This window comes from Saimiri boliviensis, chromosome 17 (assembly GCF_048565385.1).
Source record: "Saimiri boliviensis isolate mSaiBol1 chromosome 17, mSaiBol1.pri, whole genome shotgun sequence".
NCBI classification, from domain to species: Eukaryota; Metazoa; Chordata; class Mammalia; order Primates; family Cebidae; genus Saimiri; species Saimiri boliviensis.
The window spans coordinates 50,705,545-50,721,103 of NC_133465.1; the positions used below are offsets into that span (position 1 = coordinate 50,705,545).

At 48.4% G+C, this 15,559-nt stretch overlaps 1 protein-coding gene across 1 annotated transcript in view; it reads right to left on the reverse strand.

Moving 5' to 3' along the window:
• The window catches only part of MAP3K14 (mitogen-activated protein kinase kinase kinase 14), a 54,139-nt gene extending 54,006 nt beyond the window's left edge, over positions 1–133 (reverse strand). The window contains exon 1 of the mRNA XM_003943660.4: positions 12–133. The gene's annotated coding sequence lies outside the window, so the exon portion shown is untranslated. The remainder of the gene's footprint in view (positions 1–11) is intronic.
• Between the last annotated feature and the right edge of the window lie 15,426 nt (positions 134–15,559).

The following is a 15,559-nucleotide window of genomic DNA, read 5'->3' on the forward strand; positions in this document are numbered from 1 at the left end:
CCGTCACCTACCGGCCGAGCGCCGATCTCCGCAACCAAGCGAATGTAGCGTTCCGCTCGCCCGCAATCTCCCGCCGCCGGCAGCCGACCGCTGAGCTCCGGGCCCGCGATCGCCCCGCCCCGGCCCCGGGCTCCGCCCCCTCACCTTCTAGGTCGCCGCTGGGGCCACGCCTCCACCGACGGCTGAAACTTTGTCTCACTTCGCGCCTCCTTTCTTTGGCCGCACGGCGACCCGTGGCCCCGCCCACTTCCCCAAGTTAGCCAATGAAACGACCCGTCCTGGTAAGCCCGTCTTCCTACTCCCTAGCAATGATTGGTTAATGAGGTCTGGTTTCCAGAAATGGGCACTATTTCCGGACAATGTTTGTAGAGGGGAGGCTGCTGGGCGGGCGGACTGACAGAAGGCGGAGGCGCCGCATGCGCCCTCGGCTTCTGGCAGTCTTACCGGCTGCGTTCTTCTCGAGGTTACGGGAAGGAAGGGCGAGTGTGCGCATGCGTGAGCACTCCCCTCTGCCTTCGGTTACCTTGGAGACAGCGAGGCGCTCTCCCTCGTGGGTAGTGCGCGTTCCGCTTCCTCTCTGCAGCCAGGCGGTGGCGGCTGAGGCGGGAGCTGGTAGGGGTAGAGACGTCTTTATTGAACTCTTACTGTGTGCCTGGTGCTGTAGAGTTCCTGGAATGAGTAAAAAAGGTTACAATGTCTGCCCTCGAGAAGCTCGGGGAGCCAAGGGCCTACATGGGCCCGACCTGTGGGTTGTAACCCAGGTACAAAGAGAGCGTGTGGGTGCGTGGTACACCCCTTCCACCGTCGGAGAAGCAGCGTGGTACGAGCGCTGAGCAAGGTATCTGCTCGATGGGTTTGCAGACCGTAAAGGCGGCAAGAGGCTGAGAGCTTAATGTATGCAAAGAAAAGACCTGGAGTTCGGAATATGCATCGAGGTGTCAACAGTACTTCTTTCTGATTGGGGGTGAGGGGTGGGGAGTAGGGAAGATATGGAAATTTTTTCTAACCTTTGCTCATCTGTATTACCTAGTGTTTCCACACTGAGCTTGTATTTTATTTGTAATAAATTCCAGGTCGGGCGTGGCGGCTCACTCCTCCCAGAGCTTTGCGGGGGCTAAGGCAGGAGGATCGCTTGAGGCCAGGAGTTGGAGAACAGCCTGGGCAATATAGCAGAGACCACATCTATGCAAAAGATAAAAGAATAAGCCGGTCATGGTCGTTTGCACCTGCAGCCCCAGCTAGAAGGGAGGCCGAAGCAGGAGGATGGCTTGAGCCCAAGAGTTTGAGGCTACAGTGAGCCATGATCGTGCCACTGCACTCCAGCCTGGGTAACAAAGTGAAGCAGTCTTTAAAATAAATCAAAACTTATTTTTTTTTTGTTTGCAAAAGGGTCCGTGGCAGGTGTGGTTAGTGGCTTTAGTCCAGTGATAGGCAGGCCCCACCTAAGGCCACCTTGAAAAGGAACACCCCATCTCTGAAAGTGTTTGCGCAGAGACCACCATCTGCTTGGGACTACTTTACAGACAGTCCAAAGCTGAAAGCTGTTTTCTGGATATCTGTCCCAAACAGTCATCTCTGCTGGGGGGATAGGGAAGACCATTTTATTAGGCAGTGGTCAAAAACTCACAACCTGAGGGCCTCATCCACTCACCCAGGCCAGAAATATGCTTTGTTTGGCTGGCCCAATATTTTTTTAAATTTGAATTTGAATGCAGAGCAGAGCCTGTGTTTTCTTACAGCTACCGCCCCTCTGTTTTTTACCCAACCATCTAACCTTATGTCACCTGTCTGGCCCGTGGAGCATTTGAGGCTGCGGTTCCCATAGAACCCGTGCTTCAGAGCCAAGCAGTCTCTGGTTCCCACCCTGGCTTTGCCACCGACAAGCTGGGAGATGGCAGGCAAGAAAGAAGCTGGACTGGTGGCCCCCAAATCTCTTTCCACCCCCAGGGTTTTGCATTTCAGTGACTCAGGAGAGATGGAGCTTGGCCAGGGCTACAGGTTGGTATCAGCAATCTTGGATGCCCTTACTGTCTCTCCCACCACCTGTTTGCCTCTGGGCACAGCACTTCTCAGGAAAGACGTGGGCATACCTCCAAAGTCTGCAGACACTCCCTGACTTGCCTTTGTCTTCTCTCTTTCACCATTCCTTTAAAACACCCAGTGCCTCTGTACTTTGCCCAGATTCTCTTGATACCTCTGGTCCTGGGTCCCCGGCATACCCCCACCTACCCCATAAAGATGATCTGCCTTTGAATCCATCCACAAACACTAATGTGTATTAATCGGAGAGAGTGAACTATGTTGACCCTAAACTGCAACTCTGGAGAACGAATGTCACATCAGGTTGCAGGGGAGGATCAAACCACTGCACACTGGTAAGGAAGATATTTGGGATAAGCAAGGCCTCGTGAGTCTTAGCTACTTTTCTGAGGTCTTCCCAAGCCCCACTGTGAGTGGGTGAGGCGGAAACCATACATCCACCCAGAGTGAGCAGTGTGGTGTCTCTGAGTCTTGAAATGCTTGAACCTCCTGGAAGGAGAGCATCAGGACAAAATTATTCCCTCTCAGCCTAAGGTTGTCCCTTTCCCGAGACAACCTGGGAAAGCTTCTGGCCCAGAGTTACTTGTGCAGTCTCAGCTCTGCTTTAAATACAAGGAATTGACATTTGCAGGATGACTCACACCTGGAGCAGTGAACTAGGCTCTCAGTACTCAAGGGTTTTCACATCCCATCCATTTCAGGTCTGGAAATAGAAGCGTGAGACTGTGCCATTCCAAAAGAATCGCAGCTTGTTTTCTGAGAGCTTACAAAAAGTAAGCAGACAGACTTAGAGTACTTCATGTGTATAACCTCACGGAATGTTCCCTCTAGGCCGGGGTTTCTCAACATGGCACTATAGGCATTTGGGGTTGGATAATTCATTGTTGGGGGAAGGGGCTTGTATTAGTCCATTTTCACGCTGCTGATAAAGATATACCTGAGACTGGGTAATTTATAAAGGAAAGAGGTTTAATGGAGTCACAGTTCCACGTGGCTGGGGAAGCCTCACAACCATGGCAGAAGGCAAAGGCATGTCTTACATGACAGCCAACAAAAGAGAATGATGAGAGCCAAGCAAAAGGGGAAACCCCTCATAAAAACATCAGATTTCACGACACTTATACACTACCAGCAGAATGGTATGGCAGAAACTGCCCCTGTGATTCAATGATCTTCCACTGGGTCCCTCCCACAACGGGTGAATTATGGGAGCTACAAGGTGAGATTTTTTTTTTCCTTCTTTTTTGAGACAGATTCTCGCTCTGTCACTGAGGCTGGAGTGCAGTGGCATGATCTCAGCTCATTGCAACCTCCTCCTCCTGGGTTCAAGTGATTCTCTTGCCTCAGCTTCCTGAGTACCTGGGCCTATAGGTGTGTGTCACCATGCCCAGCTAATTTTTATATTTTTAGTAGAGACATGGTTTCACTATGTCGGCCACCCAGATCTTGAACTCCTGACCTCAAGTGATCCACCTGCCTTGACCTCCCAAAGTGCTGGGATTACAGGCGTGAGCCACTGCACCTGGCGTCGAGATGAGATTTTGGTGGGGCCACAGCCAAACTGTATCATTGGAGGATGTTTAAAAGCTTTCCTGGCCTCTTTCTACTAGATACCCATAGCACTTGCCCACCCACCCAACGTGACAATAAATGTCTCTGAACATTGTTAGATGTCACACCAAGGAAGCAAAATTGTCCCCAGTTGAGAACCCTTACAGTCTAACCCCATAGAGTAGGTAGTATTACTGTCCCATTTCACTGATGAGCAAACTGAAGCTCAGACAGATGTAACTTGCTCAGCATCACTTTGATGTAACAGGAGACCCAGGATTCAAACCAGGTCTGACTCCAGAACCTCTGCCCCCCTGCATGGTGGACTCTGCAGAGTCTTCAGGCTTACAGCGTGCCAACTGCCCCACAGTTCTGTAGGAGAGTGACGAAGAGTGAGTAAATCAGTGAGAGAAAACTATCCTTGTATTGTTTTTTCCTCTTCTGTTTCCTTGGAAGAAAGGAAATTATATTCTGGTTTTTATTGCCTTAGTCAGCAAGGTTTACGGTGCTGAGCCATGTCCAGCGAGAAAGTGGCTGATGAGTCATCTGAATGTCTCTAGATCTCAGGCCCCAAATTACAATGAGATTCTGAAGTTACACTTGAGAATTCAGATGTGAGGCTGAGATAAGGGATGACTGGGGACTGTGGATGAGGGAGATGTTCCTGGAGGAGAGAGTTTTTCTCTTCCCCTTCAGGACTGCCTGAAGTTGCAGCCACAGTGCTGTTGCTGCCCTCCCAGCTTGGACCTGCCCCATTGCTGCTGTCAGCCCAGAGGTCTGTGGAGGGGTCAGTGAGGCAGAGAGGAAATGGATGCAGGCAGAAGTGTGATCCATTCTCTCTTCCTATTCTGCAATCAGTGATCTCATATTGGTGGCTTGAAATTGGATATGCTAGGAGTATTTACACCATGGAAGTTGGCAAACAGTATAAACCAGGGCTACTCATCCCCCGAGTTGGTGGTTGTGTGTGTTTTTTTGTTTTTTTTTTTTTTTGAGGCGGAGTCTGGCTCTGTTGCCCAGGCTGGAGTGCAGTGGCGTGATCTCAGCTCACTGCAACCTCCGCCTCCCCGGTTCAAGTGATTCTCCTGCCTCAGCCTGTCGATAGCTGGGACTACAGGCATGCACCACCATGCCTAGCTACATTTTTTAATTTTTAGTAGAGACAGGGTTTCACCACGTTGGTCAGGTTGGTCTCGATCTCTTGACCTCGTGATCTGCCCACCTCAGCCTCCCAAAGTGTTGGGATTACAGGCATGAGCCACGGTACCCAGCCTCAAGTTGGTTGTTAAACACCTGCTGGCACACCACTGCGTGCTGGTTCTGGCCTCTGCTTGCTGCCCACCAATCCCACCCCACATGGGGAGATGGCAGAGGGCACCATGAACCACAGAGCTGTTGGAGAAGAGGAGGGGCCATGGCGATGTGGGTGATGGAGAAAGGAGTGCCAATTTCAGCAAAGAATGAAGGTGAGGGCTGGTGGGGGTCTCTGGAGGGTGCTGGGCAAAGATGACCTTACAAGGTTGCAGTGAGCCAAGATCGTGCCACTGCACTCCAGCCTGGGTGACAGAGCAAGACTCCATCTCAAAAAATAAAAAACAAAAAAAGAACCTGCTGTGGCTCCTTGTTGACCACTTAAGAAAACCGATTCATCTTAGTGTCTAACCTTACTGCCCCACTGTTGCCTCCAAATATGACCCATGTTCAGCTTCAGCCCCATGGTAGAAGTATGAAAGATATAAACATGAAAAAAGGCATCTCTGCCCTCCACGAGTATACGGTCTCCCAGGGTGGATAAGCCATGCATACTAACAGCTAATAGAATTGGTTTAAAATCATATCTTAGCCGGGTGCAGTGGGTCATTCCTATAATCCCAGTACTTGTGGGCGGCCAAGACGGGCGGATCACTTGAGGTCAGGGGTTCGAGGCCAGCCTGGCCAACATAGTGAATCTCCATTTCTACTAAAATACAAAATTAGCTGGGTGTGTTGGCATGTGGTTGAAATCCCAGATGCTCGGGAGGCTGAGGCAGGAGAATTGCTTGAACCTGGGAGGCAGAGGTTGCAGTGAGCCAAGATTACACCACTGCACTCCAGCCTGGGTGACAGAGCAAGACTCCATCTCAAAAAATAAAATAAAATGATAAAATAAAATCATACCTTTTGCTCAGAGGCGGGTATCCAATCTCTCTTTTTTTATGATCAGAACCTGGATTTTATTCATAGCGGTGACCTGCAGTGTGAAATGCTTCCCCGTCTCTCTTACAGCTAGGATGGTTATTTGATGTAATTCTGGCCAGCGAGATGTACATGGAAGTCTCTGGATGGAGCTTCTGGGAAAGCTGGGGGCCTGACCCAGCTGGCACAAGTCCTTTCATTGCCCTTGGCCTTATCCCCTTTCTGCAGTCTGGAATGTGAGCCCAGTACTTGGAGGTGTAGCAGCCAGCGTTTGAACATACGAATGCAAGCTTCATTCTCGGATGGCAGAGCAGAAAGCTAGACTCTGAGTCCCCAGTAGCCTCATGGAACTGTCATGCAGCTGGGGACTGCCGAACTTCAGCTTCTGGCATGTGATGAAGCCACTGCAGCTGGGTTTCTGTGACATGCAATACTAACTGGTACAGTAAGATTCGTACAATTTAGCCAACTCGAGAATTCCCAACAGTTAAAAGTAGCCCCAGGATGAAATTATACTGCAGCAAAACCCTTAAATGTAATACGCTTATGCTCATTAGGGATTGTGTAACACATGGAAACAGTAGAGAAAGACAGGGCTGTAGCGTACATGAGTGGAGTGAGCTACTCCTGTTTTCTGAGAAAGGGAATCTCACCTGGGAAAGCTGTGGAAGGAGATGAGTAACTTCATGGGCTGGAGAGGATGTCGGAAACTTCTGTCAAGAACTACGTGACTCCTTGTGCTAATGGGCTGATCAGGACCAAGATAGGTATCACCCAATTCAGATAAAGGATGCTCAGATTAGGTAGAGGGAAAACCCAGGGTTAAGATGCAGAGATTAGAGCAGATGTCTGTCTCTAGAGACAAGAGTGCTTTCACACAATCTGTGCCATCTGGACAGAGCTTTCCTATAAATCAGTTTCCCACAGGGAGGCACATGGTTCCCCAGGGGCACAGCAGATGCTGTGTGGTGGTCAACAGCTCTAAGAAACATTGGATCTTGCGCTGAGCTAGTTAGTCTCTAATTCTTCTTTAGGTTTGTCTATTTCTTTAGCTGGGCATGGTGGCATGTGCCTGTTATCCCAGCTTCTTGGGAGGCTGAGGCAGGAGAATTACTTGAACCAGGGAGTCGGAGGCTGCAGTGAACCAAGATTGTGCCATTGCATTCCAGCCTGGCAACAGAGCGAGACTCCATCTCAAAATGAATAAATAAATATTAAATAAATAAATAAATAAATAGATTTGTCTGTTTCTCGAATAATCGATACATACACTTTGTGCAGATTCTAAAAGAGCATGATGCTTCTGCCACCTCTGGCCCCAGGCTCTTTTTTTTCTTTTTTGAGATGGAGTCTTGCTTTGTCACCCAGGCTGGAGTGCAGTGGCATGATCTCAGCTCACTGCAACCTCCGACTCCCAGGTTCAAGTGATTCTCCTGCCTCAGCCTCCTGAGTAGTTGGGAGCACAGGTGCACGTCACCATGCTCAGTTAACTTTTGTATTTTTAGTAGAGACAAGGTTTCACCATGTTGGCCAGGCTGGTCTGGTCTCGAACTCCTGATTTCAGGTGATCCTCCCACAGCATCCCAGAGTGCTGGGATTACAAGCGTGAGCCGCTGTGCCCATCCCCAGGCTCTTTTGAAGCAACCATTCTCCCCCCATCCAAGTACTCACCAGGCCCGACCCTGCTTAGCTTCCGAGATCAGAGGAGATTGGACGTGTTCCGAGTGGTATGGCCGTAGACAAAGCAACCATTCTTACCTGCTCCTTGTGTATTTTTCCAGATATCTTCAGCATGTACAAACAATACATTCATATAGCCTCTTTCTAAAAAGTTAATGGAAGCATACTATCCACAACTGCCCTGTACCTTGCTTATCTCACCTATCAGTGAGTTCCACATTGTACATGTAGAACTTCCTCCTTCTTTTATAAAGACTCGTAATACTCTACCGTATGACTGCTACATAATTTATCCACTTCACTGTTGATAGACTTTTTCCAACCATTATAAGAATTGTTGCAATAAATATCCTTATACATATTTCATTTTGCATATTAGTTAGTCCATGTATTCAACAAATATTTTTTGAGCACCTACTATGCACCAGGCCAGGTCTAGGTACCAGATGCAGAGCAGTGAACACAATAGTTGAAATCCTGGCATCACGGAACTGCCATTCTGTAGCGGAGAAGACCCATAGGATTAATTCCTAGAAGTGGGTCATACTTTCTAACCTTCTAATTAAGTCAACTGGAAAGTCTCACTTTGGTGCCAATGTGTCTTGTTTTTTCTTTTTTAAGACAGAGTCTCTCTCTGTTGGCCAGGCTGAAGTGCAGTGGTGCTCTCCTGGCTCACTACAACCTCTGCCTCCCAGGTTCAAGCGATTCTCCTGCCTCCGCCTCCTGAGTAGCTGGGACTACAGGTGCATGCACCATCAGGCCCCACTAATTTTTGTATTTTTAGTTGAGATACTTTAGTTTCACCATGTTGGCAAGGCTGGTCTTGAACTCCTGACCGCAAGTGATGCACCTGCCTCAACCTCCCAAAGTACTGGGATTACAGACGTGAACCCTGGTCCTGGCTGGATGCCAATACATCTTTAATATCTCTCTCTGACACTGCTAATTTCTTTAAGGCAGAAAGTACTGGCCTTAGGCTTAGAGTGTATGACAGGCCACAAAGCCTAGCTAGAATTGAATAACAATGTTTGCTCGTTACTGGATTTATTTTTATGTAGCAAATGATATTGACTTTCCATCTATAGCCAAAATAGGAAGGTTCCCTTTAAAATACAAAGGTTGCTTTCAAAATAATTTTTAAAACTTATTATTTTTTTGAGACAAGATCTCATTCTGTCACTCAGGCTGAAGTGCAGTGGCACCATCATGGGTCACTGCAGCCTCAACCTCCTGGGCTCAAACAGTCCTCCCACCTCAGCCTGCAGAGTAGCTGAAACTACAGCATAAGCCACCATGCCCGGCTAATTTTGTTTATTTTTTGTAGAGCCAGGGTCTTGTCATGTTGCCCAGGCTGGCCTTCAACAACTGGACTCAAGCAATCCTCCCACCTCAGCCTCTCAAAGTGCTGGGATTATAGGTGTGAACCACCGTGCCCAGCCTCAAAATAATTTAAGTGAATAAAACAAAATAAAACGAGTCAGTATAGAGAAGAATGTTAAGTAAATTAACAACATTGGTGGAAATCAGATGTGGAAAAAACCCACAAAGGTGATAGTCAAATGAGTGAGGTTATGAAATCATCAAATTAAACAAAGCAAGGAGAAAAGGTTAGGCTCATTATACTGTATTTGATGTTTATTTTTGCATCCTCATTCATCTTTGGTGTCGAAAGGTTCTCACCTCCATAGTTCTTCCTAGGCAGCTGATTTGCCTATTATTTATTATTATTTACCATTTATTTGGTGATTCTTATGCTTAGATTTCCTGGATCTCCTGGTCATGGACATTTTGCTTTGTTTTGTTTTACTGAACTGTCACCAATTTGCATTCTCTTAGAAGATCTCTTTCATTTTGAATCCCCCAAATGCCCTCCCCCACCCCAAATGCCCCAGGAGTATCTCCAACTCCCTCCAGGACCTTTGTCATTGCTGGAGGGAGTTGGAGATACTCCTGCTGGGGACCTTGAAGCAACACCCTTCATAATCTGGCTGAGGCTTGCCCAGTAATTCTCTAAAAATATAATATGATGAAACAACCTAGCCCAAACAGGCCTTCCAGGAGCTCTCAATGCTGAAACCTTCTGAGCAGGGCCCACAACCACCAGTGGGCCTGTAGTCACCCACAGCTTGTTCGCTAAAGACACAAACAATTCGTTTAGTGGTTGGAAAGGTAAATAAGAGGCATTTTACAAATGTGCGCTTTAGGTCGAGTAGGTGGTAGCAGTCTCTAGCCATGGTTGCTGGCTTTCTCTGGGGCATAGGTTGGAGAGTGGGTGGCGCCTCTGGGCCCTGGGCAGAGTACCTTTGAGTTGGTAGGTAAGAGGGACCAGAGCTGAATGAAGAGGGAGTGGGTGGGAGCCAGCAGGGCTCCAGGGTAACTGAAGGAGCACCTGGGAGTCTGGAAAATAAGGGACAACAAAAAGTGAGGCCATCCACTAGAGGGTAAGTCCTCGAGCTTTGAAATCTACTGGAGATTTACAACTCTCAATTAATGGACTAAGGGCCTACCATGTACCAGGCACTGACTTAAATATTTTTTTAAGTACCAACTCAGTGGTTCTTAAGCTTTTTGGCTTGTTCATAAAACTTTTTGAGGATTTCAAAGAGCTTCTGTTTATATAGATGATATCCAGTGATGTGATGGTACATGTTTAATGTTTAACGATTGGTTCTCTGCTGAAAAGTCCTAATTTGTAGCATTTACCAATTTCCATGGTGTAAATACTTCTACCATGACCAATTTTTTTTTTTTTTTTTTTTTTTTTTTGAGATGGAGTCTTGTTCTGTTGCTCAGGCTGGAGTGCAGAGGCAGGATCTAAGCTCACTGCAACCTCCACCTCCCAGGTTCAAGCAATTCTCCTGCTTCAGCCTCACAAGTAGCTGGAACTACAGGCACGTGCCACCATGCCTGGCTAATTTTTGTTGTTTTGTTGTTGTATTTTTAGTAGAGACAGGGTTTTGCCCCGAAGGTCAGGCCCTCAGGTAATCCCCCCACCTTGGCCTCCCAAAGTGCTGGGATTACCGGCATGAGCTACTGCACCCAGCCCATCATGGCCGATTTCAAGATACCAACCTAACAGCACTGAAAGTGAAATGGGAAGAAATATATACAGTCAGCTTCCCCAAGCCAGTGCAAGCAGACTCCAGTGCACCACTGGAATTTTTATTGATATTTATGGTATTGGAAATTAAAATTGAGATTTTTTAAAAATGCCTTCACAAAATATTACATACGCATATAAACATTCTTTTTGAAAATAACTATTTTGCAAAATAAAAAATTAGTGAAGACAGTGACATTGTTTTATATTTTGCAATATAAAAATATAAAATTTTGCAATATAAAAATATAAAACAATGGCTTACTGGAAGACAGCTGCATTCATGGATCTGCATTCAGTCGGTTGTGATGTCATGTATCACGTGGTCTTTGGAAAACTCCACAAAAGAGCACTAAAGGTAAATAATGTCTTAGCATTACTATGAAAATAGTTTTGACCTCATGGACCCCATGAAAGAATCCTGGGGACTTCCAGGGGGTCCCAGGACCACACTTTTGAGAGAACAGCTGTACTAATGCATTTAGTTTTTCCACAGAGCCCTGTGAGGCAAATTTCTTATATCCCCATTTTGCAGACGAGGAAATTGAGGTACAGAGTACTTACCCAAGGACACTAAGCTAGAAAGTGGCAAAGTCAGCTGGACATGGTGCGTGACACCTGTAATCCCAACACTTTGGGAGGCCAACATGGGAAGATCACATGAGCCCAGATATTCAAGACCAGCCTGGGCAATAGAGTGAGACCTTGTTTCTACAAAAAATTTAAAATAAATCAAAAAAGAAAATGGTGGCTGGGCACGATGGCTCATGCATGTAATTCCAGCACTGTGGGAGGCTGAGATACGTGGATCACTTGAGGCCAGGAGTTCAATACCAGCCTGGCCAACATAGTGAAACCTCATCTCTACTAATAATACAAAAATTAGGAGAGTGTGATGGCACACACCTGTAAGCTACTTGGGAGGCTGAGGCAGGAGAATCACTTGAACCCAGGAGGCGGAGGTTACAGTGAGCTGAAATTGGGCTACTGCACTCCAGCCTGGGTAGCAAGAGTGAAATCCATCTCAAAAAAAAGAAAAGAAAAGAAAAGAAAACGGCAAAGTCAAGATTCCAACCTAGTCAGTCTATACAGATGGGCAGTTGAGTTGGTGACTGTCGCTTACTAGATGTGTGCTCTTGGGGACAATTAACCTCTCAGAGCCTGAGGTACTGTCATTTGACCAACCCATCATCATCTCCTAGGTTAGACGAGACTCGACTTTCTCCCCGTCCTCAGCTCTTGCTGATGGGCGTCATCTGTGCTCCCTTCTCTTTTCCTCTGCTAGCGTGGCACTGTATTCCACGCTATGCGGTGCTGTTTCATTGTCTCCATTGGACAGCGTGCTCTACTCCATGAGGACAGACACCACAGCTACCTTGATTACATTTGTGCCGTCGGTGTCTGCAGCCGGTCTTCAAAAGTCTTTGCTGAAGAAATAAGTGAAGAAATAAATGGATAGACAATTTGCAAGAAGGCAGGACACAGTGCATCGTACCCAGGGCTCTTCTCTGTGGCTCCAGGGAGAAGGAGGGGAGTGCCAGTGGGGAGAGGGGTGGAAAGGCGATGAAGTGATCCTGCCCCAACATTGCACTTACATCCACTTGCCCAAGCCTGTTGTGTCATCCCAATTACAGGACAAATCACAGACTAAGGAAAGTCTCCTCCTAAATTCTCCGAAGAGATCACCCCCTCTTGCCTGGAGTCTCCTCCACCCGATGTTTCCATTACTTGGCACTCAGACACATGAGTTAGCAGCCCTTGCAGGCATTCCTTTATTCTTCTAGAAACTTCTGCATCCCCTGTGCTGCTAGAGGTCCATGTCCATGGACATATAGTGCTGCCCCACTGCAAAGACTGCATACTAGCCCATTGTATAACTGGTATGTAATTTACAGGTGGGGGCTCTCAGTTCTTCTCTTCATATCCTGGGCTATGTGATGAATTACTGGCACCCACCCCCACCTACCCTTTCTTAGGACAGTTAAACCTTTTTATGTCATCTCCTACCGAAAGGGCCCAGGGATAAAAGAGTGGCCCACACCTCTTGGGGCCAAATTAATGACTACACTTGTGGAGGCTGGGGACTGTGGCAGGTGGGAGCAGCTAGATAGAGGCTCTCCCCAGGGCCTCGCAGCTTCCTCATTTGCTATCTGTACGGTCCTTTCCAGCGGTGACCTTCTAGGAGTCTTAGAAGCCCCAAGAAGGGAGAAGTGTAATTGTGGGGGAGGGAGGGAGCAGTGCAGAGACAACCAGCCAGGGTTCTGCCTAGAAGGTCAGGAGGTTGAGCTCTGGCACCAGAGACCTTTAAGAAGCAAAAAGGAACTGAGAGAGCAGCCAGGAGTCTACTCAGCCTGGAGTTCCTGGAATTCTGCTTTGTGGGTGAGCTTCCCGTGGCAGCTAAGGCCCCTTCTGACTAACAGCAGATGAGAATGGGAGGTGAGGAGGGTGGGTGGAGAGGTGGCTGGGCCTGCCAGTTCTCCTGGGCACTGCCAGCTCTCCAGACTGTCTCCAGATTTCCTGGGTTTCCTGGGAATCTCACCCACTTGGATGAGTGGCTGCCTGCCTGCTGTGCAGAGGCTGGAGAGGCCGGGCAAATCTGCAAGTCAGGTTCTCTTCCCAGCCAGGATCAAGCTGTCGGCCCACCTGGTCTGGAGTAGGCAACAAAACCAAGGCCTTGATCTCTAGCAAGCCAGCTCTTAAACGTGAACTTTACCTAGGAGGGAACAGTCGGCCCTGCAGCCATTTTTATTAATAGGATTAGGTCGTTGCCACCTTGGAAGGCACTGTGAGCCTGGCCTGGGCTGCAGGACTGATGGATTTCAGTAGGAGGGAGGAGAAGAAGGGATGAGGAGCAGGAGGCGGGAGCCAGGGGACACCAGCAGGGCTGGGATTCCTACGGACTTGGGGTTGGAACCACTCCTGAGGTTACAGACACATCCAGGGATTCCATTTGTCCCTCTACCCACCGTTAGTGCAGGTGAAATTTGCTAAAATAAAAATCAAGGGTAGCCTTGGCATACTACCGACTTCTCACACTATGCCCTTGTCGTTCACACGTGTACCTCCCCTTCTAACCTGTGAGCTCCTGGAGGATGGAGGCCTGGGTTAGATTTGCCTCTGGACACCAGCGTCCTGCACTGGGCATGGCACATGGAAAGGGCTCAATGGGTATTACATGAACGAGTGAAGGAGCCTGGCGAAGCCCTCCTCGAGTGCCAGGCCCACCCAGGGGGAGCTACAAGCAAGGGCAGTTGATCGGGGTGGAGGTGTGGATGCACTTGTCTGGCTGCTGCTTTCTGTGTTTTCACAGCTCAAAGCTTCCTCCTTCTCCTCCTTCCCCTCCTCCTCTCCCTCCTCTTCCTCCTCTCCCTCCTCCTCTCCCTCCTCCTCCTCCCCCTCCTCCTCCTCCTCCCCCTCCCCCTCTCCCTCGTCCTCCTCCGCTCCCTCCTCCTCCTGCTCCTCTTCTTCCTCCTCTTCCTCCTCCTCCTCTCCCTGGAGCTGCCCTGGCCTCTAAATGCTTAGATAAGATGGTTTATTCATCTATCCAACAAATGTTTATTGAGCACAGGCTGCGACAGGCCCTGGGCTCTGAGCGATTGGGAATAAGACCTACACATTTCCTGCCTCCCCCAGCTGCCAGTCTAGTGTCATTAAATAAGTAATTACAGTGAATAGTGACAAACACTGTGACTTGGTAGGTCTCATAGAGCTAGGGTGATGGTATAACCATTATCCTAACTGGGACCATCTTTTGCGAGTAAAAGTGATGCTTGCTGGTTGAGTTCCCCAGGACATAGATGATGAAATGGAGATTAGTGTGCGGTAAGTTGATTTGGAGGCCTTGAGCATTAGCACCTGTGAAAAAGGAGGGACCAAAGCAAGATTGAGGAGAGGGAGAGGTTGGGATGTGATGGAGTCACGAGGGCCTCCGCCAACCTCACAGGGCACTCTCAGCTGAGATGGCTGATGGCCCTTCAGCTTCATCTCCAGCTGGAGTGAGGAGGCCTGGCCTTCATACCGTGATGTCAGTGAGTCATTGGATACTGGCTACCTCTGGAAGGAGGTGTGACCTCCTGTTTTCAGTTGACAGCTGGAGGTGTCTTGCCATTGCCAATAGCCAAGGATTTGGGTGGCGCTTCCCAGCATCTGCCACAGAAGCGCTGTTGATAATTATGTCCAGATAATAGGTGTTTACTGGGGCTGGCCCAGGTACCCACAGCAAGAGCACCCAGCTGGGAGTTTCAGATGGAATCATGCACAAATGTGGGGTGGCAGAAAGCTCCCAGCAATAAGAACAAGCCCAGGGCTTGCTCAACCTGCGACCTCTTCGTGGCTGTCTCTCTTCCTTTCTCATACCTGTTTCCTTTGCTTTTTTTTTTTTTTTTTTTTTTTTTTTTTTGACACGTTCTCACCATGTTGCCCAGGCTGGAGTGCAGTGCTGCCATCATTGCTCACTGTAGCCTCAAACTCCTGAGTTCAACGGACCCTCCCACCTCAGCCTCCTGAGTAGCTGGGACTACAGGTGTGCATCACCACGCCCAGCTAATTTTTTTATTTTTTTGTAGAGGCGGTGTCTCACTATGTTGCCCAGGCTGGGCTCAAGTGATCTGCCTGCCGTGGTCTCCCAAAGTGCTGGGATTGTAGATGTGCACCACCGTGCCTGGCTCCTTTGCTGTATAGAACCAGTCCTGGCTGTCACATGCATTGTATCCCCTGCTTCATATGCATCTGTCCCCCTCACCTTCCGTGGTGAGGTAGGTGTAATTATTATTCTTACTGCCTACATCCAAACTGTCAGGCAGTCCTTTCACTGTTACTTCCAAAACAGAGCCCCCGCCATGCCCTTTCTCCATCTTCAACCTCCAGCTTGGTGCAAACCACCACCATCTCTCTCCTCACTGCTAACGTTGTTTTGATTTTGAACCCAGCTAGCCAACAGCATGGATCTGCTGAGAAGGCAGATGACAGTGGTAAAACCACAAGGGAAGCAGAACACAGACAGATGCCAGGTAG